We start from the raw sequence: 10,392 nt of genomic DNA, 5'->3' as shown, positions 1-10,392 counted from the left end.
GCTGGCTAGGCCAGCATTTGTTGCCCATCCCGGATTGCCCTTGAAAAGGTGGTGGTGAGCCACCTTCTTAGAGTCATAGAGTCATACAGCACTGAAACAGGCCCTTCGGCCTACCAAGTTTGTGCCGACCAACAACCACCCATTTATACTAATCCTACATTAATCCCATATTCCCTAACACATCCCCACCATTCTCCTACTACCTACCTACACTAGGGGTAATTTACAATGGTCAATTTACCTATCAACTTGCAAGTCTTTGACTGTGGGAGGAAACCAGAGCACCTGGCGGAAACCCACGGGGTCATAGGGAGAACTTGCAAACTCCGCACAAGCAGTATCCACAACCAAACCCGGGTCGCTGGAGTTGTGAGGCTGCAGTGCTAACCACTGCGCTCCATGTGGTGTAGATGCACCCCAGTGCTGTTAGGAAGGGAGTTCCAGGATTTTGACCCAGCGACAGTGAAGGAATGGCAATATAGTTCCAAGTCAGGAGGGGAGCTTGCAGGTGGTGGTGTCCTTGTCCTTTTAGGTGGCTGTTGCTGTTGTCTTCATCACTCGATCTTCAAGTCCTCTTCACCAGCGAGCTCTGTGAGGATGCCTATTAGGTGTCTGCAGCTCAATGATAATGCGACCCGAGGCCCAATATTATGAGCTTCAGGACCATCAGGAGCCGATCCCTGCGGCCCCTCTATACCCATTTATGAGTATCCTTGTATGCCTAGGCTGTGGAGTGCAGCCTCTCCTCCTCCCTCTCAAGGCTCGCTGGAACCTCCCTGCTCACCAGAGATGGACTAGGAGCAGGAGAAGTCTCCAGGGTCCTGGTCCTTCTCTCGCCTTGCCACTGCTGAGTTGAGCTCATGGCCAAGGCGATGGTATGCAGGTCCTTATGCATCTGTGAGATCTGGCTTTGCATGAGTGTCGCCAACCTCTCAATGGAGGAAACCATGTGCCTGGGACATGGCAGAAGTCATGGCATGGATAAACTCCCCCAACGTCTGCTCAAGCCTCATCACGGACTCTGGCACCTCCGTCACCTGTTGTGTAACCCCTCTCTGCAACTCTAACGTACCATGTGCTGTTGACACCAAAGGCTCGTCATCAGCCTGGGGCTCAGCATGGACCTGACCACTCACAGTCCTCCGACTATCAAAGGCCTTGGCTGTCTCAGCCTCAGCCAGGTGTGTGTGGTACTCTCACCAGCTGGTGACCCTGATGTACAACCGAGCGGTTACCCACCGGAGGTGCGCCGGTGGAAGGTGCAGTCATGGGACAGCAAGATGGACCAAACTCAAGGATCCAACCTGAAAGTGTCAGGAGCACAATCATAGGTTCCTTGCTGAGCTAAATTGAGAATTTTGCTTTAACCGATGAAAATAGCAAAATAAAAGACCAATTTCTCTAGAAAATCGAAGGCTCAGGGATGACCTGATAGAACTCTTGAGACTTATAATAGGGTAGATATACAGAAGACGTTTCCACTTGTGGAGGAGACCAAAATTAGTGGCCATAAATATAAGATAGTCACTCTTAAATCCTATGGGGAATTCAGAAGCAACTTCTTTACCCAGAATGTTTGAACTCGGATAGCCAGACAGTGAATGATGGAACACTGGAGCCTATTCTTTATACACTTATAAGATTTCATTTACAAATACATATTGCATTCCATGCACCTCCAAACAACAACCCCTCCTTCAGTCTGCTCCTGTATATATGAGCACAAGTGAGTCCCCAATTAATACCACCACCTGACCACAATTAGCACACAATTAATAGACAATTAACGCTGAGTGGTGAGAATGTGGAACTCGAGTAATTGAGGCAAGTAGCACGGATGCATTTAAAGGGAAGCTAGATAAACACATGAGGGAGAAATGAATAGAAGGACTACCTGATAGGATTACTTGATAAGGTGTGAGAGGAGGCTTATGTGAAGCATAAACACTGGCATGGACCTGTTGGGCCATTTAGTCTGTTTCTGCGCTATGCATTCTATGTAAGAGAACTGGATATCTTTTTACATTTCTTTATATAACATGAAGCAAGTTGCACTTCTACAGCACAATAAAAGAAAAACACCCAATTCTTTCTATTATGCATACCAGTTATGACTACATTTTGAATTGGTTCAAATAGGTTGTGGGGGTTGGTGTGGGGGGATCTTTAACCTGCAGTGTGGTGGAGGGGGGGTTGATGGCAGCAGAGGTAGGGAATAATATCGCTCTGCGGGACCCTATAGCCTGCAGCATGACCTCCAGGAATGCCTGAGAGCTGGGCGAGTGGGGCAGCCTTCCCATGTTGATATGCCTTCACTTAAGCCGCTATCTGTGTCCTGACACTTGTAGCATTGCATCCATTCTGGCCCTTACTGGGGTCCCTGGACTGTCAGGCATGGCCTATCATTACACCCGCACACTCCGATTAGTTGGGAAACCCGGAAGCAGGATGGTCATGCATGGCTGAGTTAAACAGCCACAGCAAAGCCCGCTCCATGTACTTCCGAGTTCCTGACCTGCTGCCGGCCTCCCCCACTGCAAGTTGCTCCATCAGTTAAAGTTCTGCCCAAAGTGTTTAAAATGAGATGCATTGGTTCAAACAGATACTGAAAACCACACATTCTTCGATAAAATACTGCAACAGAAAAGGTATTAATTGTACTGTAGCTGAGCTCACGGCACATGGCAAATTATGAAAGTACATTTCTCCATGACTTAGACACCTGGATCTAGGTTCACTTTAGCACCAAAAAGCATTGTCTCTGCTGGAACCTCCATTGACACATAATGCTTCTGGTACAAAGGTTGCCAAGTTTCGTGGTTAAAATATTACTCCATAATGAAACTCCCTCACGATGTTTTGATCTGGACCACAAATTGGTAATGGTCGACTCCAGCTGCAAGCCAGGAAAGAGATCAATTCTCGGAACTGTCAATTCTCACTCTAATGAGCGCCAAAATGAACAGGGCATGCAGCAATTTCTCTTTATAAAGAAATATTCTGTTTTTCCACCACAGTCATACTGTATAATCCTGATGGCTGTGAAAAATTCTTGACAGTTTGATACGAAGATGTGCTGTCTGTGTACTGCTCGTGCATCAATGAGCAGCATACATAATTCAACAACATGACACCGGCTTTAAGAAGGGAAAATGATCTAAGGAAGCACTATTGGGTGAAAAGCAGGAGAATTCCCTCATATCTTGGACTGTATGCCTTGTATACGTCTCAGTCTCAACTCCTAAGGTTTGAACACTGTAAACTAGGCAAGTGAGTATGTTCCCACAGTGCAGAAGCTGACATTTTAAAGCAGGAAAGAAAGTCACTTTGATGGAAGAGACAACATTTATTTGTCCAGCATCTCGGTCTGAGTCAAGAGCAGCTACCACGGCCTGAAAATTCACACGAACAGAAGAACACAAGAAATAGGAGCAGGAGTAGACCATATGGCCCATCGAGTCTGCTTTGTCATTCAAGATCCTCATGGCTGATCTTAGGATTCAACTCCACTTTCCCACCCACTCCCCATATCCCTTGATTCCCTGAGGGACCAAAAATCTGTCTATCCCAGCCTTAAAATGTATTCAACAAAGGAGCATCGACAAGCCTCTGGGGTAGAGAATTCCAAAGATTCAAAACCCTTTTAGTGAAGTAATTTCTCCTCATCTCAGTCCTAAATGATTGGGCCCCTTATCCTGAGATGGTGCCGCCTGCCGGAATTTTACGCCACCCCAGCGAGTCAGATGGTGATGGGGAGGGGCGGGTGACGTAAAATTGAGTGGGATGCTCCGGGGGGCCTTCCAGGCTTCCTTCTGCCCTAACCCCACTTTATGTGGGCCGCAGTGGGGGGGGGGAGGGGGGGAAAAACGGGCCGCCTACCCCAGGCCAATCAAGGCCCTTAAGTGGCCGCTTAATGGTCACTTAAGGGCCTTCGCCCGCCTCCACAGGTACTTTACCCATGGCAAGTTTGCGTCTGGTAGACGTAAAAGGCTGCCCAGTAATACCTGGCAGCCTCTCGGCGCACCGGGGTGGGGGGCCCTGACAATTGGGCACAGAGTGCCCGATTGAGGGCCACCTTCGTTTCCCCAACCACCTCCAGGGCCCAAGATGCTCCCCCTTCCCCCCAAACAACCACCCTTGCCTCGCCGGGTCGCGACTGATTCCCACAGCGAGGCAAACTCCAACTTACCTTCAGTCCCGGCTCCATGTCCTCGGCTAGGCTGCAGTCCCAGCAGTGGCCACCACTCCCGGTGGCGCTGCTGGGACTAAGAGCCGCTGGCCCGATGATTGGCCAGCAGCTCAATGAAGCGGGACTTCCTCCCTCAAGTGGGTGGAAGTCCCGCCTTGGAACACTTACAGCCTGGAGACCGGTAAAATGCGGGATGGATTCCTGGGCCGGGTGGAAGTAGGTTTGCCACTGACTTTTACGTCGGTGGCCAGCTCCTGTCCGCCCGAGATAAAATCCAGTCCTCCATGTTTTAGATTCCCCTACCAGCAGAAATAATTTTTCAGTGTCTACCCTATCCAAGCCCTTTAAGAATCTTATATGTTTCAATATGTGTCCCTGGGGCCTAAAATTGGGGCAATTCAATCAAATGGTCAGCAAGTTAAGGCAGAAGCCATTCATACTTTATCAATGCCCCAAAACTAGGGGTTGTCAATATAAGATAGTCACTAATCAATTGAATACGGAATTTTGGAGAATTTCATTTACTCAGAGAGTGGTTAGAATGTGGAACTTGCTACTGCATGGAGTAGTTGAGGTGAATAGCATAGATTCATTTAAGGGGAAGCTAGATAATAGCATGAGGAGGAAAGGAATAGAAGGAAATGGTGATGGAGTTAAATGTAAAGAGATGGAACAAGGTTCTTGTAGAGCATAAAGAGCGGTACAATTCAGGTCATTCGAATGGCCTGTTTCTGTGCTGTAAATTTGACGTAATTGTATGTAAGTAGAATGACTGAGTGTTGAGATGCTGTAAAATAAATCCCATAATGGCAATATGTGCAAGTATCATCACCATACATGCATGTGATGCTGCTTGCAAATAAATTTTCATATCTCACACTTTCCTATCAGCAAAGAAATAAAGACTTGCAATGATTAAAGAGACTTTCACAACCTCAGAATGTGCCTAACCACTTTAGTCAATGAATTACTTCAGAAGCGTAGTCGGTCTTGTAGTTGTTACGACCGAGGCAGAAGGAGTGCAATGTTTTTTTTAGTTGCACTTCTCCACGGGTCACAAGATATATTTAAATGTTTACCCAGTTACCGATACGGCCAATTATATATTCTATTTTTATTTCAGAATAAAATACATTACCAGGTTTCTTTAATAAACAACAAAATTATCCATTTATTATAAAACAAGACATATTCAGTAAAACACACACACACACACACATCAGTTGTCCCTTTTCAGGCATCCCAAATACACATAGACGGCTGTTACTGGGATCTTTTTGGAGCAGTTCTCTTCAGGTGACATCTGGCAGACTTTCCAGGAGAAATGCGGCATTAGGGTTTTCAGCTATTACACTGGATTCTCAGGATTTCTCAGAGAGGTAGAAAAAAGGTGAACTGGTCTCTCTTAGCAGGCTGGCCTCCAACTGACTCAAAACAATCCAAAACGAAACAAACTCCTGACCACCATAAATCTTGACTTGTCATTTCTCTGTAAGCAACTCCCCTAGTCACCAAAGCTCTTGTTGTTTATTTAGCTTCAGGCATGTGACATTCAGTAAGGGTTTGTTTTTTAAACAAAGTTCAAGTCCCAAAGCCCTTCTAGTGACCATTCTTTCAAAAAAAAACAAAGTCCAGCATCTATGGAATCACTTCAGTCCTCCAAATGAATCCATCTCTACAATCTTCAACCATGAGTCCTCAAAAAATATTTAAAAATGGAGGCACTTTCATAACATAATATAAGAATATGGCAGCCAATTCACAGACAGCAAGATCCCCAAAACAGCAATGAAATAAATGATCTGATAATCTGTTTTAGCTGGTTGAGGGGTGAGTATTGACCAGCAATGTTGCATCTTCACCACAAGTGCCTCCAAGTTTATGGTTAATAGGTACTTGCTGAAGCTGTTATTATTAACGCCCAAGGACTTAAACATCCTCAATATCATTAGCACAATTCCATCACTGCGAGACTGGGAAGGAAAGATAGACCGGACTACAGACCTTTCTTTTTATTCTTTCATAGGATGTGGGTGTCGCTGGCAGGCAAGCATTTGTTGCTCATCCCTTATTGCCCTTGAACTGAGTGGCTTGCTAGTCCATTTCAGAGGGCAGTTAAGAGACAACCACATTGCTGTGGGTCTGGAGTCACATGTAGGCCAGACCAGGTAAGGACAGAAGATTTCCTTCCCTAAAGGACATTAAAGAACCAGATGGATTTTACAACAATCAATGATAGTTTCATGGCACCTACTGAGAGTAGCTTTCAATTCCAATCACTTTTTATAAATTAATTGCACTTATTAATTAATTTAATTTAAATTCCACCAGCTACCATGGTGAACTCATGTCCCCAGGGCATTAGTCTGAGCCTCTGGCTTGCTAGTCCAGTGACATTACCACTACATCACCATCTCCTCCTCTAAATCATTTCCCTAAATCTAATAACTATCGCTAGGCTCTTTGGTGACATTAGTTTTTAAGTAGTGTGGGTTACTAACCTTTTTGCTAAATTGAGAATTTTGCTTGAGCTGATGAAAATGACAAAATAAAAGGCAATTTCTTGTCCTTATTCCTACCAAAATGCACCAGCTCACACTTGTCTATATTTCCATTTACATGCCTATCCGGCAAGTTAATTGACATCTTGCAGTATTTTGTCACTGTCTTCTTCAGTATTTACTTCACCTCCCAAATTTGGTGACAGCTACAAATTTGAAATCGTACTTCCAATTCCCAAATCCACAACATATATGTAATGGTGGACCATAATGGATGCCTTTCCAATGCTCCTTCCCACCTTCCGCAAGTCTGAGTAAATACATTTAACCTCTAATCACTACTTTCTGGCTTGTAGTCAGCTTGTTATCCATTCTGCTACTTGCCCCCTAACTCCACGTGCTCTGAGCTTAATCTATTATGGGGTACCTTATCAAAAGGCTTTTGAAAATCCAAGTATATTGCATCTACTACTTTTCCATTCTCTTCTTTGTTACTTCTTCAAAGAATTCAATAAGGTTGCTCAAGCATGACACAAAAGCAAAACACTGCAGATGCTGGAAATCTGAAATACAAACAATACCACTTCCTTTGACCTTGCACCATGAAACCTTTTGTTATTTAATCCTTCCTGCCTTCCATCCTATCACAGACCTTCCCTTTCGTTCTTCTTCTCACCCTCCTCAATTCACTTGCTCAAAACCAATTACATAGCTGACTTTTCCCAGTTCTGTTGAAAGGCCATAGACCTGAATTGTTAACTTTGTTTCTCTCTCCACACGATGCTGCCTGACCTGCTGAAATTTCCAGCATTTTCTGTTTCTGTTAATTATGCTCAAGCATGACCTTCCCTTTTGAAATCTGAGCTGTCTACTCTTTATTGGGCTGGATTTTGCGGTCAGCACTGAAACATTGGACGCTGATAGTTTCGCCTTCATTACCACCATAAAACCTGGACCATTAAATTTTCAGTTTCTAGATCTTTTTATGTTATAGCTTTGAGCAACGATTCCATTATTTTCCTACCACTGAGATTAAGCTATTGTTCCATAGTTGCCTGGACTTGTTCTATCTCCCTTTTTGAATATAGGATATCTGTCTACCAGCCCTCTAGCACTATTCCCTTTTCTAAAGGATTCTTATATATCTGTAATAGTGTCTCTGTTATCTGTTCCCTAACTACTATTAATATATGCAATCCATCTGGATCAGGCTTTTATTCTATCAAAGTTCGATTAGTTTATCATTTATCTTCTCACATTCTATCTTAAATGTCATTGTATCTTTTTTGATCTCTCCTTCTAATGTCATGTCCAACCTGTTGGACTCCCTGATAAATGCTGAGGCAAACTTACTATTCAATATTTCTGCCATTTCGTTGTCATTACCTGTGAGTTTATTGTGCTTATCCCTTAGTAGTCCAATCACTATTCTGATTATCCTTTTGTTGCTTATGTGTCTGTAAAATACTTTGCCATTTACTTTAATATGCCTTGATAATTACATTTTTCAGTTCCTCTTTGCATTCCGAGTTGATTTTTTGACTTCTTTCTGAATCAATTGGTATTCCTTTTTGACAACCTCTCCCTTATTGCACGTGCACTTAGTGTAGGCTTTTATCTTTAGTTTCAATTTGATAATTTATAATCAACATTGTTCACAATAAAAAGCTGTTGAGTCACGTGACCTTGGGTCACATGATACCTTTTGCCACAATTCTATGTTGCAAAGTTAGCAACGGACAATATCCCATTTCCTCTTGGCCCCCGCAAACTGTGTGGCAAATGTCTAATAGCCGTTTTGCAATCCCAATCATCAGTTTTAAATTATAGACTCTTGACTCTTGTCTGGATGATTTCTTTAATTTAGAACCACAAATTGACAGATAATGCCTTGCAGAAAGGACACCATTGCACAAAAATAAACAGAATGATGTAGCTACACCCAATTTTCAGATATAGTGCAGTTTGCTGAACTTATTTTTGCAATTTAGTTTCAGTTTAATACGGTTGGTGTTTGTGTTTCTTCACAGATTAAATTCTTAGATTCAATCGCTTTTCCCTGTAGGAAATTGCTCCTTTTTTAAATTTGCATTGTTTGCTATGGTTGTATTTATATTACAAATAATATCTCTGTATTCCCCAAAGATTTTTGCTCCTGCAAATTCTACTGTTGAAAGTGTATCATCAATCTCATCTGTGATATGTTAACTTCTCTTTGGAACATAGGAACCAGGGGGAGGCCATTCAACCCCTCAAGCCTGTTCCACCATTCAATTAGATCATGGCTGATCTGTATTTTAGCTCCATCTACCTTCCTTGGTTCAAAAACCCTTAACACCCTTGTCAAACAAAAATCCATTGATCTTGGTTCTGAAATTTTCAGTTGATCCCCCCAGCCTCAACAGCTTTTAGTGGACAGCATTCCAGATTTCCACTACCCTTTGTGTGAAGAGGTGCTTATTGACATGACCCCTGAACAGCCGAGCTCTAATTTTAATGTTGTGCCCCGCTATTCTCGACTTCCCTACGAAAGGCAAGAGTTTCTCTCTATCTACCATATCCTGCAATCATCTCAATCACCTCAATTAGCTTACCATTTAAACTTCTGCAGACAAGGAACTATAAGCCTAGTCTGCATAACCTGTCCTCATAACTTAACCCTTTAACCCAGCTGTAATTCTGGTGAGTCTGCACTGCACTCCTTCCAAGGTCGATATACCCTTCCTGAGGTGCCCTCGCCATGCTGACCATTTTCTCTTGTTGTTGGAAACTGGTTAACTTCCAGGAGCAACAGTGCACATTGTGGGCCGTGAACTGGCCCAGAGCGATTTATGGTATGGCCAGTGTCACAGCTCACACAAAAGAAAATCCACATTTAAGAAGTCTGCCCCGGCCTGAGACGCAAACGCTAATGGATTGAATTTTCTACTATGAAAGAAAAGAAAGACTTGCATTGATATGGCACCCTCCACAACCACAAGAATCCCAAAAGAGCTCGAACATGACCTCAAGCAGATCTGAAAGCCAGTCAGAAAGTGCCTGGCTCTGGGAATCCAGGCTATAGGTTGGGTATATTTAGTTTAGTTTAGTGATACAGCACTGAAACAGGCCCTTCGGCCCACCGAGTCTGTGCCGACCATCAACCACCCATTTATACTAATCCTACACTAATTCCATATTCCTACTACATCCCCACCTGTCCCTATATTCCGCTACCACCTACCTATACTAGGGGCAATTTATAATGGTCAATTAACCTATCAACCTGCAAGTCTTTGGCATGTGGGAGGAAACCGGAGCACCTGGAGGAAACCCACACAGACACAGGGAGAACTTGCAAACTCCACACAGGCAGTACCCAGAATTGAACCCGGGTCGCTGGAGCTGTGAGGCTGCGGTGCTAACCACTGCGCCACTGTGCCTTGATGTTTCTGAAGCAGTCTAGCAGGCAAGAAGAACTTATGAGATGTAAGCAATTAAAGTAGTGTTGTTAATCTAGAATTTAAAAAAATTAAGGTGGAATTACCATGTTCTTTTCTTTAAAAGAAAGGAGGGCTCTTTGAACAAAAGCAAAACTCCTTTTGGACTTATCTTCTCTTTTATTTGATATTAAAACATAATGAAAAAAAATGGGCAGGGAAAGACCAGTCGATCTATCAAAGCCTGCCCCCCACGTCATGGTTCATGGAGCATCATAACTGA

This window comes from Heterodontus francisci, chromosome 3, assembly GCF_036365525.1.
Source record: "Heterodontus francisci isolate sHetFra1 chromosome 3, sHetFra1.hap1, whole genome shotgun sequence".
NCBI classification, from domain to species: domain Eukaryota; kingdom Metazoa; phylum Chordata; class Chondrichthyes; order Heterodontiformes; family Heterodontidae; genus Heterodontus; species Heterodontus francisci.
The sequence above is the reverse complement of the archived record's forward strand: the minus strand, read 5'-3'. Positions refer to the sequence as shown.